Source organism: Stigmatopora argus, chromosome 2 (assembly GCF_051989625.1).
Source record: "Stigmatopora argus isolate UIUO_Sarg chromosome 2, RoL_Sarg_1.0, whole genome shotgun sequence".
In the NCBI taxonomy this organism is placed as follows: Eukaryota; Metazoa; Chordata; class Actinopteri; order Syngnathiformes; family Syngnathidae; genus Stigmatopora; species Stigmatopora argus.
The window spans coordinates 4,882,177-4,909,000 of NC_135388.1; the positions used below are offsets into that span (position 1 = coordinate 4,882,177).

At 38.5% G+C, this 26,824-nt stretch overlaps 1 protein-coding gene and 1 pseudogene across 4 annotated transcripts in view; both read right to left on the reverse strand.

The window, feature by feature from the left end:
• The window catches only part of LOC144065638 (uncharacterized), a 179,867-nt gene that overhangs the window by 136,343 nt on the left and 16,700 nt on the right, over window positions 1-26,824 (reverse strand). The gene's annotated exons all lie outside the window — the stretch shown is intronic.
• On the reverse strand, window positions 11,026-11,938 carry LOC144066981 (profilin-2 pseudogene; annotated as a pseudogene).

A 26,824-nucleotide genomic window follows, 5' to 3' on the forward strand; every position in this document is an offset into this window, starting at 1 on the left:
AGCGGTTGATTGTGCAATCCATTTAGATAACTTCTGTAGGGCGCAGGAAAATGAAATTGCCCCAAAGCCCACAAATCACGGCAGGAAGGCGATCGATCAGCTGCGGCGGCAAATAACTTGCCTTAAAGATGCTTACATGATGAGCCGGAATCTTTGCGTTTGGTTTCTACAGATATTCCAAAAACAGACTTGGAACACAAGCTTTCCATCGGTAGCAATACTTTCTTTTCTATTCAAAGACTGAGAAAAGATATACTGCCCACCCTTACCTAGAACCATTTAGAGCTACTTATTGTAATCGTTTAACTGTATATATACCAGATACTAGTATATCAAAACATCAGGTTTAGAAATAGCTTAAACACATTTAAATTCAGGACCTTTGTTCTAAACACTGGCTGCATAAATTGTTGCATGACTTTTAAAACAGCCTTTTATTACAAACTATCTCACTCTGTTTTCCAAACTGGGAGCCGCCCATTTCACATTAATACAGTTCCACGCATTCACAGCGCAGAAATGGCAAGTCCACTATCACAAAAGATTGGTATTCCCCATCATGTCTCTCATCTGAAATGAGACTGCAATTTATTCAAAGCACATCTTAAAACTCCAAAACAGCCACAAAGGGTGTACTGGGATGCATTTAAAATGGACACCTCACGCGCAAAATGAATTGCTGGTGTCGTGGACTGTTTGAAAAACATCATTTGCACTCGCTCAGTCCTAAACATATTCATAACAAGTCACCGAGTAGTTCCGCGCAGTTGCAGCACAGATCACGCATACATTGTTGTACTGGTTTCATCCCTGAAGATGGCAAAGTAAAGGAATGATGACATGTTCCCAGGCGTGCTAACCAATAACGCAATTGGCCTACCCTATATCTGTTCTTCGACTACATTAACTGCTACAATATTCAATAAGAAATACCATCAGAAATCAAACAAGCCTAACTTATTTCTTCACAAATTTCCATCAGAAATGAACTTCAATTCATTTCGTTAAAAAAAAGATAAACACAGACTAAATACATTCTACTAAAATTAAAGCTGTGTATAACAATCAACTGCGGTATTTCATGGGGATTTCTCGAAATGATCAATTTTTTGAAAAAAAAAGGAACTCTTAACAATTTAGAATTCAGAATGATGCGTCCTGTCTGAATAGACATACACACCCTTATTCTGAGTGTTTAGAAAAAAATGATCGAGGGTAATTTTTACAACCCTTTCATGGGGTGTTAACAACTGAGTTGTGTCAGGATTTGTTTACAGGACCCCTATAATAGATACCTTTTCACCATTACAAACTGAGTAGATTGTGGACGAGGTGTTCTCCAAAACCGGCCCTCAGTGGCTTGAAATCAACTGATTACACTTGTAAAACAGCATATTGGAGGAAAGGTCTCCCCTTGATCAGTTGTAATAAAAATCTACATCCACTTCTCTTTGTGGAATAGTTTTAACACCCGTGTTTTTGACAGGGATTTGTTGTCAAATTATCATCACATTTCCTACTCGCCAGTTGATGGTTTTCTCCAGAATTTTTTAATTGATCACACTTTAGCAATTCTTCGCATATTTGCACAAAATAGCCTGACCGGCGTGCCAATCGGTTTGGATGACCATAGAGCAAAAACATTGCACACAAATCACCTCAGACTTTAAAGGCTGACAGGAAATAACCTTAACTGATCTTCCACCTCTGTCGTAATTCGGACAGATGTTTTATTTTGACAACAAAGCGCTCGATGTGTTTGTATTGACGTTGTCATTTCTCCGGGCAAGTCTGGGAGCAGACAGCAGAATATGTTGGGAATCATGTTTCATCTGCCTCCTAAGGTTTATAAGTAGATTACCTTTTGTAATTCGTTTTGTTACGCCAGTCAATAAGCATCCAATGCAAATGTGGTTCATTTGTATTTGAATTGATGTCCTGTCCCCATTAACTTATGCCTCTAATGCTTTCTGGTACATTAGTAAATAGACCTGCTGGATTAATCATTAGTTCATTGGAATCATTTGCTTCGCTTGTGCTTAATTGAATCTCCGACATTGGTAATAAGGGCAGACTTCACCTGCCTCCTTGGACACTCAAAAACAAAGTAAGAGTAAGCTTGTATTATTGGTTTGATTTTTACCTTAGCATTTTTTTTTGTAAAGTCTCTTATGGTGGAGAACCGATCAATAGTTTCTCTCAAGTTGTGATTTATGTCGTGATTGTCTTGTAGTTTAATTGGTGTTCTAAATTCTACCTGTTTGGCCCGTTTCAATGCAACACTTGCTTATCTCGCCCTCTCACATTGACCCCGGTAATAAATGGCTCTCAGTGTCTCCAGAATAAAACCTGTTAAATAGCACACATTATTTATTCAGTTGTAATTAATCGCAAAGATACCTGGATTGAATTCAAGAAAAGACGGGTCGCTTTTTAAAAAGGGACTTTGTAACCTGCAGGAAGGTTACAGAAGGGAACAAAACAACCTTGACAAGTGTTGATCGCTGTCTTTTTTGTTAATATGTTTACAATGCATCATTCACACAACTGAGACGCCTAAATTCAAGTCAAAATATTCCCTTATTAATTCTCTTAATGTTTGATGATGCATATTTTGATGTGTAGGGGCAGAGACGAACAAAATTGTGTGCATGCTGGTATCACATAACTAAAGTGCGAAACTAAACATGAAGAAAATAAAATATAAAAAAGGATTATTATTTATGCATGATAGGCCTTGGTGTGAATGTCTCTCTACCAGGTGTTCAACACAATATTCTCACAATTAGCTTAAAACTCGCAAACAATATGACATTGTTCTCACCATTGCGCATCTCAGTTTAAATGGCCATATTGTAAATGTGCTTGCCAGCTGCCATAAAGGAGGCGGGAGTTTCCCACACTCCCGAGTGCCAGGCAAAGAGCCCAAGTTGGGGGGTGGTACCAACCGCCACAGGCGACATGACCATCTTCCCAGGGGGAGTCGAATAAATGATACAAAAATGATACTAATACAAATAATAATACCCCCCTGTCTTTGTGAATGAAAGGCCCTCTCTTAATCCAAGCTTTGTTCTTGTACATACACCAACATGAAAGTGCACTTCTGCGGATTGCTTCTCGCCGGTGCACCACCTTATCAATAAGTTCCGTGCTCTCAACCATTGGCTTACACTCGAGGAAAATACTCCGCAATGTGAGGAAAATCCATCTATCCCTTTATCCTAAAGGTGATGACACCTTCATTTGCTTGTCTAATACGATCTAGTAAGTGATTTTTTTTTGGTTCCATACATTCTATTTGATGTATTCGATCTGGGATTGATCGCAAGAGGAAAGACTCCCATTCCTGAAAGTAGGATTATTGGCTTCTTTGGCTTAAAGATCTTCCAGAAGCTTTGTAAAGTGCACTGCCTTCAGGCTGTCTCTGAACTGCTTATGAACCCTTCAAAAGAGCACCTGTCTTCATATTAATGAGGCAACAAAGGGTGCTGGACAAGGGTCCTCTTTCCACAAATACCTGTGCCACCAATACCACCAACACAACCCATGAAATCACCACCTCTTTTCTTGGAAATCTCATCCTCCAGCATCTCTTTAGAGAAACAAATTTCGCACGAAGAAACATCAAGAACAAGATTGAATTGGACGTCCCCATTACAAAGATTACACGCTACATACATCACTATAGGCAATGATGTGTATTTATTTTCTGGTACTGCTTTTAGGATGTTTTTCTTTAAAGAAAGATATTGCATGGAAAGCATTATCCAAAGGCTCCAGTCCAATTAACACTAAACACTGAGTTGTTGGAGGGTTAATTATTAATCTTTGTATTGTCTGCGTTTTAGTGAATGTGTAAAGAGGTATTTACAAAAATTGAGGTGAAAATCCAGTGTTGTTTTAAGTGTTGAAAAAGTGGAGAAAACTTGCCTAATCTTACTCAAGTGACATTTCGAATCTTGTGTGAAAGACATCTTATTATAAAACCAACAAGTAGTTGTTTCGAATTGTGTTTGTCATGTTTACTCCCAAGGGTGGTTAGAGGGTTAAGCCAGTTGAGAAGTTGGTGAGGAGAGAGCGAAGGGGAGGGGGGGCAGCATGCTTGAACTGTAATTGATAATGTAAAGGCAGATGGGGGTCTCCGGGGATACGGAAAGAATGCAAGCAGATGGCTGAATTGCTGCTTATTTATGTGGAGTTGAGGGCTCGCCCCCCGGTCCACATGCTATGATTGATCATTACAGGGCTGTGTGCGTAAAGTCCAATATGCTTTTAACAAGGGGAGGGCCAACAAGCTAATGTTGGTGTATTTTAATGTTGCTTTAAGGCTGAGGGTGACCAACCTGTTCTCGGAGGAATCCAATTTAAAGACCCCGATCTATTTCCAAGGTGGAGCAGTAGGCAAAACAGAATGGGAAATATTTTATCCAAATTATTTGACCGCAGTGCTTAGCTTCTCTTACACTACCTGCCATACAAATAAATTGTTAACAGCAAAATAGACATGGTACACCCTGAATTGGTTGCCAGCCAATCACAAGGCAGAAAACGGCTAACCACCAAGAACGCACACGCTTACACCTATGGACAATTTAAGGTCTTCCATTAGCCTGCCATGTATGTTTTTGGGATGTGGGGTTAAAAAAATTGGAGTACTCGGAGAAAACCTAAGCACGTATATTAAATGATAAATTATGATAGTAATAAAATCTCACACAATAATATTAAAATGAATGCAAACCAACTAAACTTAGTATTTAACCAATTGCATAGCATTGATGGCATTCAAGCGCCATCTATGGCATCCGGTGAGTTAAATGAGTACAGGGTTAAAAAAAGAGGATATAGTTAGAGTGAAAGGGTCAATACAATGATGACAGGAGCCGATATATTAACAAAAGAAGAAAAGAAAAACAGTTACAACTTGAAGAAGACAAGGACAGTGCAGTTGGTCAGGGTTTATCGTTATGTTAATGTCACCCAGTCATTTTCTTCGATCAGCAGTTACAGGCCGACACAGACGGATTGGTTAATATGCCCAAGGCCAATTTAAGCGCTCCCGCCCCACCTCTTTGCTGGGTTAACTTCATTAACGTCACCTCGAAGTGGCCATTTCATATTTACAAAGACTCTTTCATCTCCCCATGCAGTAATTGGTCTCCTAATGTGAACTGGGTGCACTCATGGCAAGGGCCATCCATTGGACTGAAATTACACCACACTCGCCCTTCATCTCATAAAAGACGCTTCGATACTAACCAGCTTTACACTGGACCGGGTTGTAGCTTCCAGCAGCTGTTCCCAATCATTTGTACACATTTGACCCGTTTTGTGGAGAGAAAAAAAACAGCAATAAAATCAGAGTGCCACTGAAAGCAGCATTTCAGAGATCTACAATGTACAAAGCCAAGTTAAAGCTAGAATTTGTAATATTCATGATTATAAGGAGTAGAGGTAAATTCAAATCTGAACTCTACAGAAAGGAAAAAATAAAAATACGCCAAGTGTGCCATTTATGTGGATAAAGAAAAACATCAGTGTAAATGTGCCATTAAACGAGGAATGTACAAAACCTCCCTGGGCCTCCCATATTTCACATTCCACACTAACACCAGTTAATATTAATATTTGCTTTTCATTTTAGGCAGCAGTGCAAGTCGGTGCTAGTCAAGAGGACTGAGATGAGGTTAGCATTATGTGTGGCCAATGGGACCTTCACACCAGATGTCTTGCTTGATAAACCTTATATTTTCCCACCCAAAACCATATGTAGGTATATAAAACCAGTATATGTTCTGCACAAATCAAATACATTAAGCACAATCTAAAACACAAAACGGTGTAACAGGCCAAACCAAATGGAACGCGATAACTTTGATGACAAGACTTGACTTAATGACAACTACTTACTACAAAAGCAAGGGTACAGAACAGAACGGAGAGTTTAAAGGTTAAGAATTATGACAAAATTCCAGTAAAATTCTATAATCCACGGGTAGCAATTCAGAGGATGATCGCACTTGTGTCAATCCCAAATTATCAGGACAGAGAACACCCAGTTCATTGCCTTATAAATAAATCCGAACAGCCAAAAGGGAACAGGCAAAAAAATACATAAAATACTGAAGCAGAAAGCTAGGGCAAACAGCCACAACACGACGCTAACTTCATGGGAAAGTGCTGCATAATCTTTCACGGATTGAACTCTAACACTCATCAACAACAACGACTGGCAGGCTCTTATTGACAGACTTCGATTGGCAGACTGCGACAGGCATCTTGACTTTAAAGTTTATTTATTCTCCGACTGTGCTCCCATGTCAAAACATTCATGAATATTTGTTCCCTGCTCAAATAGGTGGAACTGCCAACGATTTGCTCAAGCCTTTTTGGCACGTTCAATGCAAAAATGCGTAATTTAAGTTTACTTTGATATTCCAGCAAATTTATTTGTTTTCATGACAGCTTCCTAAAAATATGATCATTCTTTAAACATTTTCTCTTCCAAATGTAACTTGTCTTCACAATAATAAAGCTGGGAGAGGTTTACTCTCATAATACAGTAACCCCTCAATTATCACGTCTTCACATATCGGCAATTGACAACTTTGCGATTTATTTCGCTATTTTTTTCAGTTTTATTCTGAGAAAGGGTGCCATTGGCTATCAGTGTTATGTGCACGGGTATACTTCATTACCCAGAAAGCCCTCTTTTTGTGCGTTGTGCGTTTCCTGGTCGATGCATAGGAGAAACTCGTCTGAATAAATCGTTCAGTGCTCGTAGATATCTGTTATACACGTAAGAGATGCGGCAAAAAAAGACAGTGCGCTACAATGATAAACAGCCTCTCATGTCATGGCCACCTGGCTTGGTCGCATCTCGAAATTTTGATCGTATCTAGGGCGAATTATCCGATCAAAATTTTCATCGTACCTCGAGCATGTCGTAGGTAGAGCTGATCGTAGGTCGAGGTACCACTGTAATAGGAGTAACCCTACTTTGTGATTTTTCAATTATCGCGGCCATTTTTGGTCTACATTAACCGCAATATTCGAGGGATTACTGTATTGTGGCTATTCTTTTCGCTTTACTGCAACTCAAAGCAAGACAAATTTTCCTCAGTTTAGGTGAATTACATGTTGAGTGGTGGCATATGCAACATACAAACATGACCATCTATGATTATTTCCTACTAGCTAAAAAATGATACAGACATTGAAATCATAGTCATTACAAATAAGGAGGAAAAAGATGAATTCCACAAAGAAATAAAGTCTAATCATAAAATGAAATATATTCAGAATGGAAAGTAACGTTATGGCTGCAGATGGTGCTCATGAAACCATAAAAAAGATCATTTCAGAGCGAGCTCAATACAATGCATCCTCGTCCTAGCTTCCAGCATCCTAGCATCGTTAGCTGACTATTTTATCTCAATACGGAATCCTTTCTAATCTTATGTAAAGTCAAATCACAGCCAGGCATGTATTGAGCACATGAAACAAACAGGGAGGGAAATAATATCCCGATTCCGAGCAGCACTTCAAACAACGGCTGAAAATTCGTCTTTCACAGTGTTGTCAGTGTCTGCACTCAATTTGGCTAATAACTGGCTCGCAGAGAAACCTTGCAATCTGGAAGCAATTTGTCACGCTCCCGCCAAGTTTTCCTTTTCCTCCTGACAAAAGTTATTTTAACTATTGACCTTTTTTCAGGAGTTGACTGGCATTTCGGGATGCCCCTGCCGTTTGGAAAACGGAACTTATTAATTATGCGTGTAAACTTTGTTGTTTTAAGTCTTTCTCTACCCAGCGAGGACTGCTTGAACCCATTGTTTCCACAAAGCATCACTATGTTTTGCAGCATCAATTTCCTAAAACAATATAATCGGTGCACTCTCCAAAATCTCTGCAATCATGATTGCTTGGTGTCATAATGGTCTATGGCAGGGGTGTCAAACATGCAGTCAGTGGGCCGTAAGTAGCCCGCGGGGATATCCTGCCTGACGGGCACTTTGTAACTCATTCATACGGTACATGCAGAATTAATCGCTTTCATTTTTTTTTCTACAAGGGTGCCACATAACTAGACATTTGTGAGTTAGGTGATCAAGTGTGTGCACTGCTGGACTTTGCTCCATTTACTATCCGCCATCCCATTCATTCATTGGGCCCGTACCATTAAAACAGCGCTTTCAATGGCAGCCAATTACTTAACACACCGTAAAATGCCCACAAGCCAACAGAAGTAACGTGAAAATGCCCAAAAATCTGCCGAAAGACACAAATAAATAAGAAGCACCCTGGAAAGTCCCTCTAAATCAATAGAAAATAATCAAAAAATTACCGGAAGTGACCTGTAAGTACACTAAAATGTAGGTGAAAGGAAATTAACGCAAAATGAACTGCTATTGACATTGATGAATGTCCAATTCATTTAAACTGACTGTGGATGCTCGTCTTTCAGTACCATTGATGGCGCTAGACTTCCGATCCATTTCATTCATTCACGAGATCTAGATGGCATGAATGTGGACCACCAACCAAATTGTGTTTGATGCCCCTGGTCTATGAAATGAATATTCCCAGACTCTGCTCTGTAACATTGACAGTATCTCTTCCTTTTACACTGCTGCACTCTTGTGGTGTTTTCACATATGAGACTATATATTAACCATATGAAACATTATAAATAATGATGCATTTAGTAATCAATGCCTGCCAACACTAATAGGAATGTATGCAATAAAATCAGGGATGACTCCAATCCGGTAACATTAGCAAAATGTAGTTATTGCGACATCCCAACACAAAACTGTTAGTTTCGGACCTGGCCATTCTTCACTGCTCACTTCACCTATTCGTTCCCTCTGTCTTGAAGACAATCAGGCACATTAACTCCAGGGGACTGGAGGAGAAATCATCCCATTAATATTTCACCTGTTTCCGAGTCTGTTTGTGCCATACATCAATGCCCCACCTCTCCTTTTGCAACCATACATTACAAGTATTTTCAAAATACTTCATTGTCAGCACATGGCAGCCTCATTACTTATTAAGATAAGAGGAAAAGGTGCACGGTGGCAGTTCTAAGATCCTTTCGCCACCAGTTTCACCTACAACCTGGCTGAAAATAAGTCAGGAGTTGACTTTTGTTTAGGAAAGGTAACGAGAAGTAGTGCTGGTCTGTCTTTGATCTTGCAAATCGAGGCTTATTTCAAATATGTACTGAATAGACACTTCATTAAATACAATTACATCATCTATCCAGAATAAAAGTGTGCTAAAGGCTATAACAGCTCGAATGAAATGGTGGCATTCTGCTCTTATAAATTGACCAAGTGCAAATATTTTTCATCTACTCTACTACTACTAATTGCAAACTCATATTTTGTAGAAACTATTACATTTTGGAGAATGACACACCAAAACTACACAATTTTAGAACTTTATGAATTTGCCATGAACATGCATTTTCCAGTTCTACGGTGGACACATGGCCGCAGACATGAACTAATTTGATCATGTAATAACTATAATGGTCCGTCACATTTAGACATGACAATTATCCAGCAAGCCGAAGGGTTGAACTTTAACACATTGAATAAATGCTATTATTAAACCATCATCACTGTGATTAATTACAGCCCAGCTTTGCCAGCGAACGCGTCAAAATGTCCGAATGGTGACGACTGCAGGTTTCCGAAACCAGTTTACGGACAGATGCTTGAATCCACATTATTGAAGCAAACAATGTCTGTAATAGACTGCCATGCAAAAAGTACAAATATGTAGCTGTGTAGTTTTTTTTATATCCCAAATTAAGTGTTTTGAAGATTATTAATGGAGGATGTACTATAAAAAAGAATAAGAAAGGACGATATTATGACATATAACCTTATGGCATGGTGGCGTCATTGAAATGTCCATCATACTTTGGGGGTGCAGCTGCTTAAACTGTGTGTTTTGGACCTCCTGAAAGTTATTTCAAGAGATTATATTTTGGTTACTTTTTCCCCAAGACATGTCTTCCCCCATGTAATGTTCTCGGCGTGAATTTAAAGGTGACATAATGTTTTATTTTATTCATTTTTCATTACTCTTGTCAGTCAATTTCTGTTTAAAATGATGAAAATGTAATATTTCCTAATAAAAATGGAAACACTAAACTGTTCTGATTGCCTTATGGTGAGATTTGGGTTGCTAAGCATTTACCCTCTACAAAAGGCAAACTTTTTGTTTTGTTTTCTCAAAACAAAAACTTTTGCAGCCTTTTTTTTAATGTTACACGGGGGAACCAAGAGTCTGGTGAGTGTTCCCATGTTGCTATCGGGCATTGGATGGTATATCTGCTCGCTACCGCCATTCGTCATCACAGTCCACAAGACAAAAGAGCAATCCATATTCAATGGTGATGAAGTGAGCGCCTGTCCACCATTCCATAAATCTCTTTCAGAAGGAAACGGCTCAGTACAGAAGTTGCCTGCACTTTTCTACTTATATTTGGCTCAAGTTACATTAAACTCTTATAATGACATAATGCCACCCACAAGAAGCACGTCAAAAAAGGGATTTTTTTTCCTGTACTGGAATAAAGTGTAATTAGACATCCAGTACAGCAGATGGAACTGTTCTATATATAAATACAATTAGAGGCCCTAACAGGGAAAACAATGGAAAAATAACGCACTAAACTAACAATTATTCCCCCATAATATAGAAAAAAAAAACTTGTAGGCCTCAAACATTGCTTTTAAAATGTGATCCTCAGTGTATATAATTAAAGCCATGACGTCACGAGGACTCACAAGGCTGTAATTGAGTTATGTATTAAAATATTTTTCTCTGAAAGCTACAGTTTACCTGGATTTCCATACAGATTAATGGGAATTGCAAGATAATCCATTAATGCTCACAATGCCGTCAACATACCATGGTTTCTGTGTCCGTATGCTTTTACTATCAATGAACTTTTACTGCGCTTCGTCTGATTTGGAGGGAAAAAAAACATGTATTTCAATATGGATTTTCTGACTAAATACCAGCCTTTAATAAATGAGATACATTACAAAGCCTACAAAAGATTTTTAAAAAATGGCACACATGCTCGTGTGTTGGTGTGTTTACAGTAAAATTAACATTTTGCTACAAGATTTCTAATGGAGTAAAACCACTAACAAGGTGAACATTATCCAAATTTGAGAGGGATGTCAAAAATATGTATTTTTCTATCAAAACAGTCAAAACCCTCCCCAGGAAAGACGTAATGAATGAATGAATCATTAAAAAGTCATCCATTAAAAAAGTGCTTAGGCACAAAGGCAAAGAATCTTTCATTTAAATGATCTTGATTAAATTACTTTACATTAATCAACAGCTTATCTTGGCAACGGATCAATTTAAAGCTCTAACGCGGTTTGGGGAGAGGAACGAGAAGGGAGAAACATAACTTAAGTGGTTGGGTGGGAATTGGCGGTTTTAGTATCCGGACCTTCTCAGGTAGTCAGCCATCACATATGCTTGCTTATTGAGAACTCCACCATGGATACTCGCCTTCCCCATGACCAAGACCAATACTTTGTCTGTTCTGGCTACGGAAATATTGTACGTGGGGCCCCCATCGGAATTCTTTGTCCGGAAGTCCATTGTCCAGTCGCCGTCAACATTGAGGCTATCTCGAAGTACAGAGCATTTTTTACTGCCCAAAGTCAATCCCTGGGTGTAGAAAGAGTCCCGTTCCTTGGCCACCATCGCGTCGATCTCGGCGGGTGTGATGCTGGAAAACGTGCCACCGCTTGAGGAAGCCCAAACGTATTTGGCGTCGGCGTATCCGACAATAGCCGCATCCTGGCATGTGCCGTCGGCCATCAATCTCTCCACGTAGCTTTGCCAGGACATATTTTCTTAAAACGTATCCGAGTTGAGAAGTATAGTCAAAAATTCACAGGAGCTGCTTGGGCGATGGAGAACGCATGAGAATGGCGTGGCTTTGTGTGGAAATGTTAACAGAATTTCTTGCAAACTCACCGAGCGAGAAGAAGATGCCACTGTGACCAGGCAAGGACTGAGATGCAATTCTGACAAAATCCCCGCTTGGGTTAATTGCTTTTAAATGCATTCCTTGATGCACGTAAGGAAGGATGTCATATTGTGTGACATCACGCAGCGATGAGGTCATGTGGCATCGTAAAGCTCTATAGTGTAATCATATTGCTTATTTACCAGCATTGAAAGGAATGTTTTTTTTGTTTTTTTTGTCTTGATCGCATAAACCTTGCTCAAGTTTTTGTTTCCGGTCCTTCAGGCTGACATTATTTATAAATACCGCTTTCGATCTTAATCCGGACCGCAGAATACAGTGGTGCCTCGGGATACAACATGCTCGTGGTACGACAAAAATTTCGATCGAATAATTCGCTTGCGATACGATTAAATTTTTGAGATGCGACCAAGCCAGGTGGCCATGACATGAGAGGCTTTTTATCATTGTAGCGCAATGTCTTTTTTGCCGCATCTCTTTCGTGTATAACTACTATATCTACGAGGACTGAACGATTTATTCAGACGAGTTTCGACCAGGAAACGCACAAAGCGCATGCGCGGGCAAAAAGAGGGCTTTCTGGGTAATGAAGTATACTCGTGCACACAACACCCATAGGCAATGGCACCCTTTCTAAGAATAAAACTTCATTACCCACAATCAATACGTGGATAAGCTCAGCTATTGCATTTCCTGTTATTCTTTCTAAGGAAAGAAACTCCCGCGATCGTTCTTTAAAGACTATTTCTCGTTGGCAAGTGGTCGTGCGTTATCCTATTGTGAGGACATTTGTGTGCATCATTTTGGGAATATTTTGAAGGAAATACAACAGCAAACAGTCCATCGATAGCGAAGGTGAGGGTGGAGGCGTGGCAAACCGCTAACCCGGAAAACGAAGGTAACAAAAGATTAAGACAAAACTAGAATTCAGTTTTGTGTAAAGTTACATTAAACGTATGTTTGAATGTGTCTGTATATATTTATCCAAGTTAATTTAAATTTGTTTGTTCGTTTACGAGTGCCGTGGATAACGTCTCCCCGAACAGGCCCCCCTCCGCCTCCGTGTGTGTCGTTGTCTCTCCCCTCCGCGAAATGTGTCTAATTTTATATCTATTAAACACATTTTATTACTATTAAACCACTCGTTATTTATGACTTTGTCAATATATGGCGAATTAGAAGAAATAAAACATTTTTTCCAATCCAATATCCTGTTTTTGGTGTTTTTTCAGAGGGTTGGAACGAATTAATTTGTTTTCAATTCATCTCAATGGGAAACGTTCGCTCGAGTTACGAAAAGCTCGACATACGATCTCAGTCTTGGAACGGATTACGATCGTATGTCGAGGTACCACTGTATAGTATTATCGTCATTGTTGATGGAGCCTAGCGGGTTTTACACAGATGTACCTGCACAGGAGTTCCCACCACAGCCCCGGGGGCCGCACATCCGTCTATGTCTTTTTGCCAAATTTGATTTTAAATATTAATCACGGCACCCATACATCTTGACTGAACAAATTGCCAAGCAAAAGCGCAATTGTCTGCGAAAAGTCGTGGCAAGAAGGATCGAGGCTTTGCGGGGAACATCAATGTTTCATTTGCTGAAATGTACGAGCCACGACAGCATTTTACTGATGATGCAAGTGTCGAACTTTCTATTCTTCTTAAGGAACAGCAGGGATTAAAACTTATATGATGTAATTGTAGAATGTCAAAGGTCCATTACGTTGAAAAAGCATTTTAATTCCTATAAATGTCACACCGTGTAGCTAAATTGTAAAAAATAGGGATGAAATTCCAGAGGAAATTGTGTTTCAATACTAATGATACAGATAATTCCTTTAACATTTAAACGTAAAGCTTAATATCTCTGCAGCAACTTGATATTTCCTGATAACTATATAGTCCATGTGCAATTTATATGTCCGACTAACAGTGCTAGTAGAGAAACAAACTGTTCCTGCACTTGTTTTTTCTTCACAAAACTGTCTGTAGAAAACAATATATGGTGGAAGCCTTACTGCAGTGGCAATTGAGACTAATGACAGATTTTTCTCAGCAAGCAAAAAGATGATTCATAGCTTACCCGAGGACAGGAAAAAAAGTACATTCCACCCCTGACAATTTAACAGTAACAGAGTCAATAAATATTGCACCACATATCATAGCTGTGCTTCAGGGGCAGTATATTTATTTTCTATTGCTCTCTCTCTCTACAGTTTCCTCTTTGTTGACAGGAAATGGATATGAAGTTTTTTTAAAGGCCTTTGTAAATAAAATTTTAAGAGAATGCAAAAATACACTTGATATTTTCCAATATTTTGGCTACTTTTATTTTTTTTTTTATAACAGTTCCCATAGTTTTGTTTCTGATTTAATGACTTTTTTATAATCTTTGAATATATCACAATAATAAAAACAAAAATATAGTATTTTTTTTGAAGCAAGTGTTCTTTTTTTATATATTAAAAATGCAATGATTTTGTGAGCAAACCACAAGAAGCCTATTTTTATATAAATGTAAAAAAACATTTAAAAATGTAATCATAATCAGCATATTCATAATCATGTGAACTGTACCATATATTGGCTTTATTTTACTTAAGGACAATAATTCAAAGAAAAAGGGGAAAAGCAAAATGTGACTTTTCCTTTAATTACTTTAACTATGGATACGTCACATAATAATTTGCTATATATACCAAAAAAATTAAGATAAACTTGCCAGTGCAAATTGTCACAAGACTATTTGAATACTTAAAGCTGTGAGATGCATGTTATACGTTTAAATGAACTATACCAGGTCAATAATTTAACAGTTAGGACACAAAATCTCTGGTAAATTGTATGTCTCTTATATGGCCACACGATGGTAGTACGGTCTAGTAATATGATATTTTACTCTTAAGAAACGCATCAAATCAGTAAGCAGGTCTCCTCTTATGTTCCACTAGATGACAGTAGTGCAGCGCTTCACTAATCAGCTTAATAATGCCCTCATTCAAAAACTACACATTAAAAAGCATTTATGATCAATCACAAATCAATTATTAGAGCATCTGGCTTCACTTGCAAATAGACTTCTCGTGCACCAATCCCCAAGTTCCTAATCATTAGCGTGCTCTTATGCCACTCAATATTGCACATTGAAATGAAGCATTTTGATTAAGAAGACATGCTTAGATTTCCATTCATTGCTGCGGTCCCTGAATGCATTATGTTTAAATATTGTGTGAATCAACAGCTCAGCTCACTGGAAGTCATTTCAGCCGTATTAAAGGATTAAGTCTGTATGTTTTGCTTTCTACTGAAAGATGGACAGTGGTGGATTTACACAGCATGTTTCAAGTGGTGACATTTACTGTTTTGCTCAAGAGCAGTGGTAGGGCATGTACTTAGTACATACGGTACTCAGATACTCAAAACATGTAGACAGTTCAGTACTCTATATTAAAACCCCTTTTTTGAAAATCTCAATTTAATTTCAATTTTGAATTGCCTTTGAATGAAGTTGAAATATATAGGCAATTTATATATGTACATATGCACAGTTAAGCACACAGTTAAGCATTTTCTTTAAAATAAACTTTGGGTCACCTAACATATTCGCAGCCTTTACACGCAGAACTAGAACATGAATGTATTTTTTTAAAACTAAATATTGAAGGAATATAGGAGAACACAACTTTTGTAGAAGGTATACTCTGGCACGGAATAATATACAACCATAACTTGCCCATTTTAAGCTAATAGCGCCAGTTAATTTATCAGTGTGCTATGTATGCACTAAACAAAGTGATGTAAATCACAGGTAAAAATAAGTTTTGGGGCTTTAAAAAATGGCATTGGAGCAGTTGCTTAAGAGGTTTACTGGCGACCAGTCCATGGTGTATCACTTCACTTAACTAAAATCAGATGGAATATTCTCCAGCTCTCCTGCTACTCTAATGAGGAGAAGTGCTGTAGAAAATGGATAGATGGAAGGTCATTTAGTTAGGGAATTCTTCATTGTATCACTCAGGAAAGTGAATTTAAAAATTTATCCTCATTTGCCTGACGCAAACAGTTTAAACTGTGACCGTGACGACAGCTTGTTTGACGAGAGTAAAGAAGATGATACGCAAACAGTATAGACAGGGAATGATGTGAGAATATAGTTTGACAATTTAATCCTTCAAATTAAAAAAATAAAATAAAATAAGCACAGTCGGAAATAAACATTTTATTTGTCCGGTAATCTATGCAAGATGAGTTTTTAATTCTGACTTGTTATTCTCATTTAGTCATGATTTATATATATTTAAAAAAAATAATGTGTCTTCTATTGGCACAAATCCAGGTTGTTACACCTGTGTGGAGTATGCATGTTCTCCCCAGACCTGCGTGGGTTTCCTCCGGGTACCTAAATTAAGGTGGCCTTCATCCTTACTGTTGGTGCTCCTTTTACAACCACATTTCCCCGCTACACTCGAATTTGTTATAATGGCACATGCAGCTTTAGCCATCTTATTGCAAAGCCTCGTGATGTCTGTCAACTCAGCAGTCCTCACTGTGTAGCAGTCTGCCAGACATTCAATAAAAATATTTCTTCATACAATAAACCGCATGATTTTTAAGACACTTAATGTTGGGTTATTATCATTCATTTGCTCTATTTCAAGTGTAGGGGAGTGAATTTGACCAAGGGAAAAAAATATCCTTAAATTCATTAGTTTCTTATTAATCATTGGAAAGTGTATATTATGGACAGATTAGCATTAGCACAAAGGCAAGTTTTTTTCCCCAAATTATTTCCCTTTCCCACGAGAAATTGAAACATTAAAACGTTAAAGCAAGGGTGTCAAACTCGGGATGGTTCACGGGCCGCATTAACGTCAACTCGATTTCATGTGGGCCGGACCATTTTAGATATAATATTTAGATTTTTATTTAATAAATGGATTAAAAGAACTGGATTAAAAGGCCTGAATATTCAGTTTTTTATAGATCTAAAACCATGTTTATTTTAGCTTTTTTTATATTTTTAGATTTTACAAAATGATTTTTGAACTAAAAACACAAAAAAATGGATTAAAAAATTACAATTATTGATTTAAAAGGCGGAAAATCAGGAAATTTAATATACATCTATACTCTTTATTTTAATTTGATCCTAAAACAGAAAGTCAGCACTCATGATTTACTTTCCCGGGCCACACGAAATGATGCGGCGGGCCAGATTTGGCCCCCGGGCCGCCACTTTGACACATGTGCGTTAAAGGATTCTCACATTGATGAATGACTTTTTAAAAAATCAATGTCCATACAGGTAGACATTCAACATAGAATACATATAAGAGCAAGTCAATGCCATTTTTTTTAAATAACACATTTTTACATGGTCATTATCATGTTAACAAACCCCCAAGTGTTCTTGTTTGATTGTGACTATTGCAGTGTGTTGTGTTGTGCATCAGCGTGCATAGCCAGTGGCTTCCTTTTCCCACATGACAAGCAGCTCCATTGTTTATTGCTCTGTTTGCATGCTTTGTCTGTGGGCCAATCTTATTTCGCACTTGGACTCCAGCCAGCCAGATATTCATGAGGATTGGAATTGCATTAATTAACTTCCAGTAACCTGATATGTTGAAACACAATATGTCAGATTGAACTGCTGGCATTTCCAGTATGGACTCTTCCACTTTGCAGCCTCAACATATTATTCAGTAAAAGCATTTTGGGAATCAGAACCGTCAGGAAGAGCAGCGGCCAGCCTTTTATTTTGCGGTGCGCTCTGTGTTTCTGGTTCTGTAATGACTCCTCATGTCAACTCTTGAATGCATTACCATCTGTGAAATGCCAAACAAATTACATGTAACATACACCGATTGGATCCAGCAGTGCTCCTCGTGATGTCCATTAAGGGCCAATGAGCTATTGCAAATATTTTATTGGCAAATCTAATGAAGCTGCGGCTCTCATTAGGAATTCTCAATACGCGCAGATGTGAGTCAAGACTATGAAGAAGCCCTTTCAGCATTGATCAAGTCATTGGCGTTCCTAGCATAAATGGCACTACCACCACTGCTACCCCCAACACGTGCCCATAGATCCATTCATTCTCTGAACCGCTATATCCTCATTAGGGTCACGAGGGGTGCTGGAGCCTATCCCAGCTGTCTCTGGGCCAGAGGCGGAGGACACCTTGAGTCGATGGCCAGCCAATCGCAAGGCACAAGGAGCCCGACAACCATTCACACTCACACCCATACCTAGGGGCTATTTAGTGTCCAATCAGCCTACCATGCATGTTTTTGGAATGTGGGAGGAAACCGTAGTACCCGGAGGAAGCCCACGCAGACCCGGGAAGAACATGCAAACTCCACACAGATGGACAATGTCAAATAATATTAAGTAAACAAAGAATGTTTCAATACGTGCCATAGAGACCTTCAATCCGTGTCACAGCCATCAGTGTCATAGACCCATTGATCTTTGTCATAGATAATTTGTATGTCTTTTGTCATAGAGAATTTGTATGTCTTTTGTCATAGAGAATTTGTATGTCTTTTGTCATAGAGAATTTGTATGTCACGGAATCTTGCCCTAATTAAACAGTTGATGCAGAAGCAGAGTCGTCGGAGATTGGAGAACGGAAGCATTCGAAGATTGACCGGAGTCTTACGCAGAGTAACTCTGTCTGTTCTCCCTCAGTGCTCTCCTTCTGCAGAAGCTTCAAAATCTCACTCATCTGTCTTGGCGTGCTTACATGTGTTCGACCTTGTGAATGTTCATAGTGGACCGGGCAGACATGACCTGGATTTGAACCCAGGACCTCAGAGCTGTGAGGCCGACACGCTAACCACTCGCCCCACCGGGCCGCCCAGTTTGCTTAAAGTATGCTTTGTATATTTGCGCTTAACAAGACAATGTGAATGAGTTGTACACATTGAACAAATGACCTACTGTCACGAGAACAAGATTCTATTATTACTTCTCTTCCCCTCCACACTACCTGTTCAGCTAATGCTGTACTCTTTCTTCCATATAGCCGAACTATCTAATCAATGTAAAGATGCTTTTCATACGGGCCTGCCTCGTGGCGCGTTGCTAAGATAAATTGGCTGCAACCTAACAGCGACCCCAGCTCATGTTCACGAGACCATTAAACGAGAATGCAGTGTTGAGCTTGCCGTGACCGAGAAACACAATAAGGGGAAAAAAATGGGAAGGCGGTGGAAAAAGAGGAAAAAAAACTGCAAAAACACAGCAAGTGTTGTAGCTCATAAATATAAATAACTGTTTCCAATGAGCATACCTGTAGCCTTTTTTTGTGTATAATAAAAGTGAAAGGTCAGAGAGAAATACTATTAAAATGTAGAGGTGTTTACTCAGGATGAAATACAACTTCAGGGAACTTTTACACAGTTTTTGCGACAAGTACTGGAAAAAAAAGACGTCATAATTGCAGTAAAGGTGTAGAAAGTAATTCTTGGGGATAGACAAGCCAATAGAAAACAGTAAAATAGCTTGTGCAAGAGGGTAATGCGAATTGATACTTGCATCAAAAGAGGCATTGGCTAATCTTGAAGGAAAACTTCACCAAGAGAAAACTTTAGGATCACATTTGATTAAGTAAATATGTTCTTTTTTAATAACTTCAATACCAAGTCTGAAATTTAGCATTAAGCAAAGATTGGTTGCTGTTGATACTCATCCAAGAAATTATGAGTTGTTTCGACTGAGATGTGCTGCTTAGGATCCTTGAAGGAAGATTGATGGAACTCAAATCAAATCTTCCAAAAAAATAAACCCAAATGGCACAAGCAACCTTTCTCTGGCAAAGGAAAGTTTCATTTTAAGCAAGGCCACAAAACTGCATCAAACTGTACAACGCTGAAAAATGACTGTACCCCCATTGGCACTGCAGCGACAATCATTAGCTGACATTAGCCACCAGACAGTGACGCCACATTGCCACACAATGAAGACTATTATTCCCAGCCCACAATCAAGAGCGCTCTGTGTACCGAATGAATGTCTTGATCCTGCTAATGGATTAGCTCAGAGCACAGAGAAGTCAACTGGTTTTTGCTATGTAGCTTTGACCCCATCGTATTATAACCCATCACAAGGCGTTCAAACGTGTCCTCGCATCGCGGTGGCTTTGTCGTGTTAACATAATCCAGAGTGACGCCTGCTTAATTTGTTTCGCTATTCTAATAACCTTGCTTATAAATAGTCACGAGCGGTACCGCCAGCATTTTCACCTCGGAGCCTCTGAGGAAATTAGCATTGGAATGTTTAATCACACGCCCTTTTGAGTTGCATAAGCTGGTGAAAGTAGGGATAAGGGATGGTGAAAACGATGTCAAACTGCAGGTTTATTGGGGTTTTATTCTGGTGGTTTGAGGGCTACGTTGCCACAGCTCAAGAACACAGTGTGCTTTATGATGAGATGCATGAAGAAGCACCATGTAAGCAGTGGTTTCCCTTCTTAAAAATTGCAAACCACATCACCGCCACTTGCAAATTGCTTTTGATTTAGGCCGTGGCCTATTAGAGGAGAGAAAAATGTCTAAAAAATGTTGAGATTTATATCAGAAAATAACTGAGTGGTTAGCGTGTCGACCTCACAGTTCTGGGGTCGAGGATTCGATCCTAGGTCGGTCCTCACTATGTGGAGTTTGGATGTTCTAACCGGGCTTGCGCGGGTTTTCTCTGGGTAGTCCGGTTTCGGACATTTTTATCGTGGTGAAATGACATTTAAGGACAAGTGATGGCTTTTCAATGCAAATCTAATTTTAGGATAGCTTTAACATGTACTGTGTACGAAATACTTTATGATGTAGCAAAGTCTTGACTCTTGTTTTCAATGTTTCGATTTCAATTGCAAGCACGACTTCATTATCATCTTGCCCTCTCCTTACACTTCATGGTGATAATCTACTCTTGAAGTGCTGGTCTGCATTGAATAAACAAACAGGCCAACAGCCATTTTTTTGCAGATTGAGCACAAATACATGGAAATATCCTCAACCCTTACAAATACTTCTTTTCTACTTCTTCCTCATTTAAAAAGCAGCAGTGCACTCATATGCCAAGCCTGTCACGTTGTACTACAAAGTAAAGCCAGAGGGACACTGAAGCGACTGTATTATTTATAAGAGGAGGAGAAAGAACATTATGGCAGCAAATTGAGCTTGTGAGTAGTAAAGTGTCACAGAAATAGGTCATTAAGATTGGCCAGAACGAAGGACAAAAACGCAAAATACCAATTGCAGTACAAAAGCCTTCAAAAGAGTGGGCAGGCTTCTAAAAATGAAACAAAAAGACAATAAATCATGTTCTGTGAACCAAAACTCAATACACACAAAAAGCATGATATTTCCAATCTTATGGTGAAGTGAAAAAGTATATAGGGGGAAAAAAAAATAATAAAACAGCAGGTGCACTAATGGTTTTTGCAAACGCCAGCCAAGGACTATCAAGTGGTTCAAGAGGCCCTTTTGGGCGGTTGGGGCTCTACAGATGAACTGGGTACTTCGGGGAGAACAGCGTTCAGTGAATAACATTCACCATGGAATACGGAAAGAGCAATAAAAGCAAGTTTTTTTTTCTTTTTTCAAAAAACATGCTTAGATGATTAAGTCTCATTCTAGTTAATGGGAAGTAAGTATTGGACCTAAAAGTAGAGTACCTCTTACTTCTGAAAAAATGTTGCTCTTAGTGCTGGTTCATATGATCAGTCTATTTTCCTATGGATTTATTGAAGAGCACTCTGGTTTCTTTTTTTTTTCCATTTTAGGTGTATGGTAACAAAACCATGTAATGTTTACATATGCGGTATATACTTTAGATTAGTTTGGCTGACTTAAAATGAACTCAAGTGATATTACAATGCGATAAGACTGAAATCTGGGATATACTATTAACGTGCAAACCATCTGACCCATTAAAAACACGATGTTTCACTGAGCGCTGATTAAAATGGCACAGTTAAGTATATAACTGGACGCTACAAGCATGATTAGCATTTTCGTTACTTAATATAAAAAAATGTATAGTAAATTATAATAATTGTCATCTAAATAGATTTCAGTAGCAGTTAATAAACTAGAAATGGATTAGGTTTGACTTAATTTCCTTTTAAAAATAGGCAACCTATTCAAGGAGATGTGAATAATACAACAGTAAAGCACAGTACATGAAGAGGAAAATAGTTTACAGCATGCTGCAAACTTTTATCACAATCTCATTTGTACAAGAGTGGAAAAGAGATATAATCTCTTGTAAACCAAAGGAAGAAAAAAAAACATGCTCATTATGCATGCTGACAGCGTATTAAAAACCCCGAGCACATTATTCGTTTGATAACACAGCACATTAATTCTCATATTTATGAAGGCCCGCGCATGAACATAAGAATCTAAGAATGCATACACAAAAAGTTGCTGAGAGTCAACATTATAAATCAGCTTTGTTAGTTTTGCTGTGATAAGAAGTAGGGGGGAAAGTAATTTCCGAAAGCAAGATCTGAGTAATCAACAACTCTCTTTTCCAGCCCATCTGATATACAAATCGTAGCTAATGAAGCTTGCAAAATCAATTACCTGCCTGATACTTTGCATTTAGAGGAACGTGCACAGGCTGAATGTTAGATGCATACATGAACACACATTACTCCCAGCACAATATTTTTGCTTCATTTAAACTGCAGCGAGCACTCAAAACACTCCGACAACTATGCGCCAGAGACAAATAAAGCAAGTTCATAATGACTTGTTTAAAAGTGAAGTGCACTAAATGTTTTATGTGATCAAACAAGACACGTACAAAGGAAAAGATGGCAGTCTGCGGAGCTCTGTGTTGCCAGAAAACTAGGTCACAAAATGTTAAGAGAAGCAATTTGGAGTTAAATCAAAATGTTAAGTAAAATGTGCCTCAAAAATCAATTATATGTTGCTTGTTCTTTGAGTCTTTATTTACTGGTTTGTGTGGCCAAGAGTATCAATGATTGTAACATGTGAACAGACATAGATAACCTTTTTAGTCTAAATAAAATATAATTTACTTTGGGTGTACAGAACCTGTATTATCAATTATAATACTAGTGTATTAAGTATTAAGGTAAATTGTCTTGATGGTTTGTTTACCTGTTGCACAATGAAAGCATTTAAGAGAGCAATGTTTTGCAAACATTTCCAAAGAAGTGGAGGACTAGGGTCCATTTTTATTTGAAAACAAGATCAATGAGCAGTTACGTTTTAGTACAGCGGTCCCCAACCACCGATCCGTGAAGTAAATATTAACACTTTCAATCTCGCTCTCCTACTTAGAAAAGTTGTTATAATAATAATAAATAATTTGCTATTATGTTTGGGACTTGTTTTTTATGTTTTGCCGCTGTGGACGTCGCACAATTTTGTCTTAAGTTGTCACCGTTCCCATTAGACGGTACGCGAGAAAATAGAAAGAGATTTACCGGTTCGCAGTGAGAAACTGCTGATTTAGTAAATGCAGAATAAACATTGAAAAAGAGCACTGGAGGCTAAATTCAGGAAAGGTACCCACAAATGTGAACATTTGTGAGCAACAGTATTTTTCATGCCAAGGACCAGTACCACAGATGTATTATGTGCCTTGATATTTTTGGCAGAGAAGTACAGAAAAGGTCAGAAGGAACAATATCGCATCTTTGTAGAAGTCAACGAACGATCTGTTTGATCAAAACAGAAAAGTGTTTAAAAATTGGTCGAGGTGTGACAGGAGAATTAAACGAAAGTGAGACTTTAGAGGGGTTAGATGTGATTTCTTCATTATTTGTAATGGTGATGGCTGGACTGACAAATAAACTAACAATGGAATCTCCATGTGATATGATGTTCACAGAAGATATGATGGGAAGTGAATGCTGGGCCTGGGCGGGGGAACATTTCAGGATACTGGAAAGTAGGTGATACGGAGAGAAATTAAAAACAAATACATGTCCATGATTGAGGGGACTGAGGGGGAGGAGTGATCCTAGTGGGAGCGGCAACAGTTAAAATGAAGACACAGTCTGCGGTCACAGGTCACAGTCTGCAGAGGTTCCCCATCTAGTGGAAGACTTCCTGTGTGTGGTTCCAGTTTTTGTCCAACTTTACAACGTCTTTTTGAGTCTGTATCCATTTTTGCTACCGCAACCAAGATCAAGTGGCAGCCGGTGGCGGTAGCTCCGTCCACTCTTGCTCGTTTTAGGTTTTTGCTGCTTTTCTGTCTTAATGATTTGATTTGGTGATTCTTAATGATCCCATTTACTTTGATTTGCTTTGTACTTTGTGCTTTTGCTTTGTTGTTCTGTCTAATCACCATCTTTCTACTGTCACAATGAAATTACCCGAATATGGGATGAATAAAGTTATCCAATCCAATCCAAGAACTGTATTGATACTGGCCGTTATTTCACTGAGCCCGTTGCAAGTCACGTTAACATATGTCAATATTATTTAGAAATCTATAAATGGCTCAACTCAAAACAGGAGGCACAAAGTGCCGGGTCTGTTATGAGACACACAGCAGTCTCTCGCAAGGATTAAAGGAAAAGTTAATAAACCAACGGTGAAGCAAACCATGATGTACAGATTACTGAAATGATAAGATGAAGAAGAATTGGAGGTAGCAGAAATGAAGATGTTGCCATTTTGTTGAGGAATGACCAGGGTTAGATGAGATTAAAAAAAACTCATCAGACTTAAAGCCAAGGTTTGATGTTTTGGTGACAAGGTTGTACACAGTAGGCTTTGATAGTTTGGACACATCAAGATAGTGAGTATATTGGTTGAAGGGTGATGTGGATGGAGTTCGAGGAAAACCTCAGCTAAGGTTGATAGATAAAGTGAGGAAAATATGAAGGCAGTTGGCATTAGAGATTCAGAATATATTGTAGGATTATAAAGAAAACAAAAAGGTGACACGCCACCACTAACGGGACAACGTGGAGGGGAAAAAACTAAAACAATTTCATATATAATTATTAAACAAGTTCTTGTATTTCTCATCAGTTCGTAACCAAACAATTTTAAGACTCCAACCATATGCCCTGCACTGCGACAAAGTGATGGGTTTAGTGCATAACAGAAGAACAGTCCATAATAAGGGGCAGAGAGGTTCTTGGGATGGTCAGTGTCTGTCTTCGCCATGGCAACCAGCAGATGAAGGCAAGCGAGGGAAATGAGAGAACCTGGCGTGCCATATTAGATGACAAGCTCAGATTTACCTCGCACGAATATCAGGACACAATAATAAGTGTCAGAAGACAATGAATAGCCTTTTGCAAAATTGCTTTTGTGCTCCTGAGCAGCATTTATTCATGACAGTTTATCTTTCTAATCCAAGTCACAATGGTATTTCAGACGAGAGTCTTCAGTCTTTTTATGTGACTTCCATCCATTTAATTACAACAAAGATAGGTTCGCCGATGCTTCAGTAAAATGAGAATTTACTCCTCAAAGGATCATGACTAATTTGTTTGGATTTGTAAAAGTCTACCTCAGGGATATTGGACTGTTTGGCACTTATTTCCCCTCAAAGCGTCAAAATAAACAACCATTTTAGTTTTATGTGTTGATATAAAATGGGTCTTTTAGTGAACCATTATTCAATGTTCCCTCACTGTTGCACAACACTGGGACCAATTTACATATACACCGATCAAACTCAAGAGAATTCTCCGTACACGATCAGCTAGGCGAGCCAATGAACCATAGCTACTTTTGAGCAAAAACCAATGAAGTGCAGTATTTGAAAAAGTGTCACGCAGAGGCTCTATCTTACAGAAACAGCCAAATTCCAAACAAATGCAACGCTATCATGTCAAAGCCAGAAGGTAAATGTGGCTACACTGACTTGTGATGGATTAACAGAATAGTGTTAGTTTCAGAAAAGCGGTATTTGTGTTTGGTGATGTATTGGGTGAAAAAGATTGGGTTTTTAAAATTTATTTATTTTTTGGGGCTGTGTGAACAGCAAAATGGTTTTGCTTTTTTGGCAAAAAATAGTTTTACAGGACTCTATGAACCCTTGTGTGGCAGCGACCTGCAAACTGCAGACAGGAACCGATCAAACCCTTGATCTCAAGACCATGAGGTAGGTGGACATGTCAAGAGTCAAAATTAAAAGTACAACCATTTTGACACTCTGTACAACTCTAATCACACAAATCAAACAATGAAACCCACCTCAGACATATTTGTAATGCCGCTAATGTGATGCTATTCTATCAGGAGAATCATTTACAATGTTTGGACCATTTTTAAAATGAAGAAAAAATTTAGAGCGAGGAGGGGTTGATCATAATTTTCCGTTTCATCTCAATCTCTCCACTTGAGTAAATGTGTCTATAAAATTCAGAGAGAAATATAGGTTGCTAAAACCCACTTAATTTGGCATGATAGATTGAGTCCATGCTTCAGTGGCAGTAATTGAATCTGTGACCTATTTCTTCTTCACAGAGAAATTGTCTCTTGGGTTAGATTTCAGCAAACGCATTTCAGATGGACAGACAGCACTGATATACATTCTTGTATGATCATTTTCATTTACCTTCTAAAATACGAATTCAAGTAATACACAGACCTAAATGGACATTTAGAACCCCCATTTCTATTCATCTGCATTTAGCACTTCATTCCAATAGACACTGAGATGAACAGATATCTTCACATGTACATTTTTTAATGACCAAATATAATAATTGTTCTGCTGATGTTTTTTCACAAAACTTATTCAAATTCGACAACAATTCAATTGCAATCAATG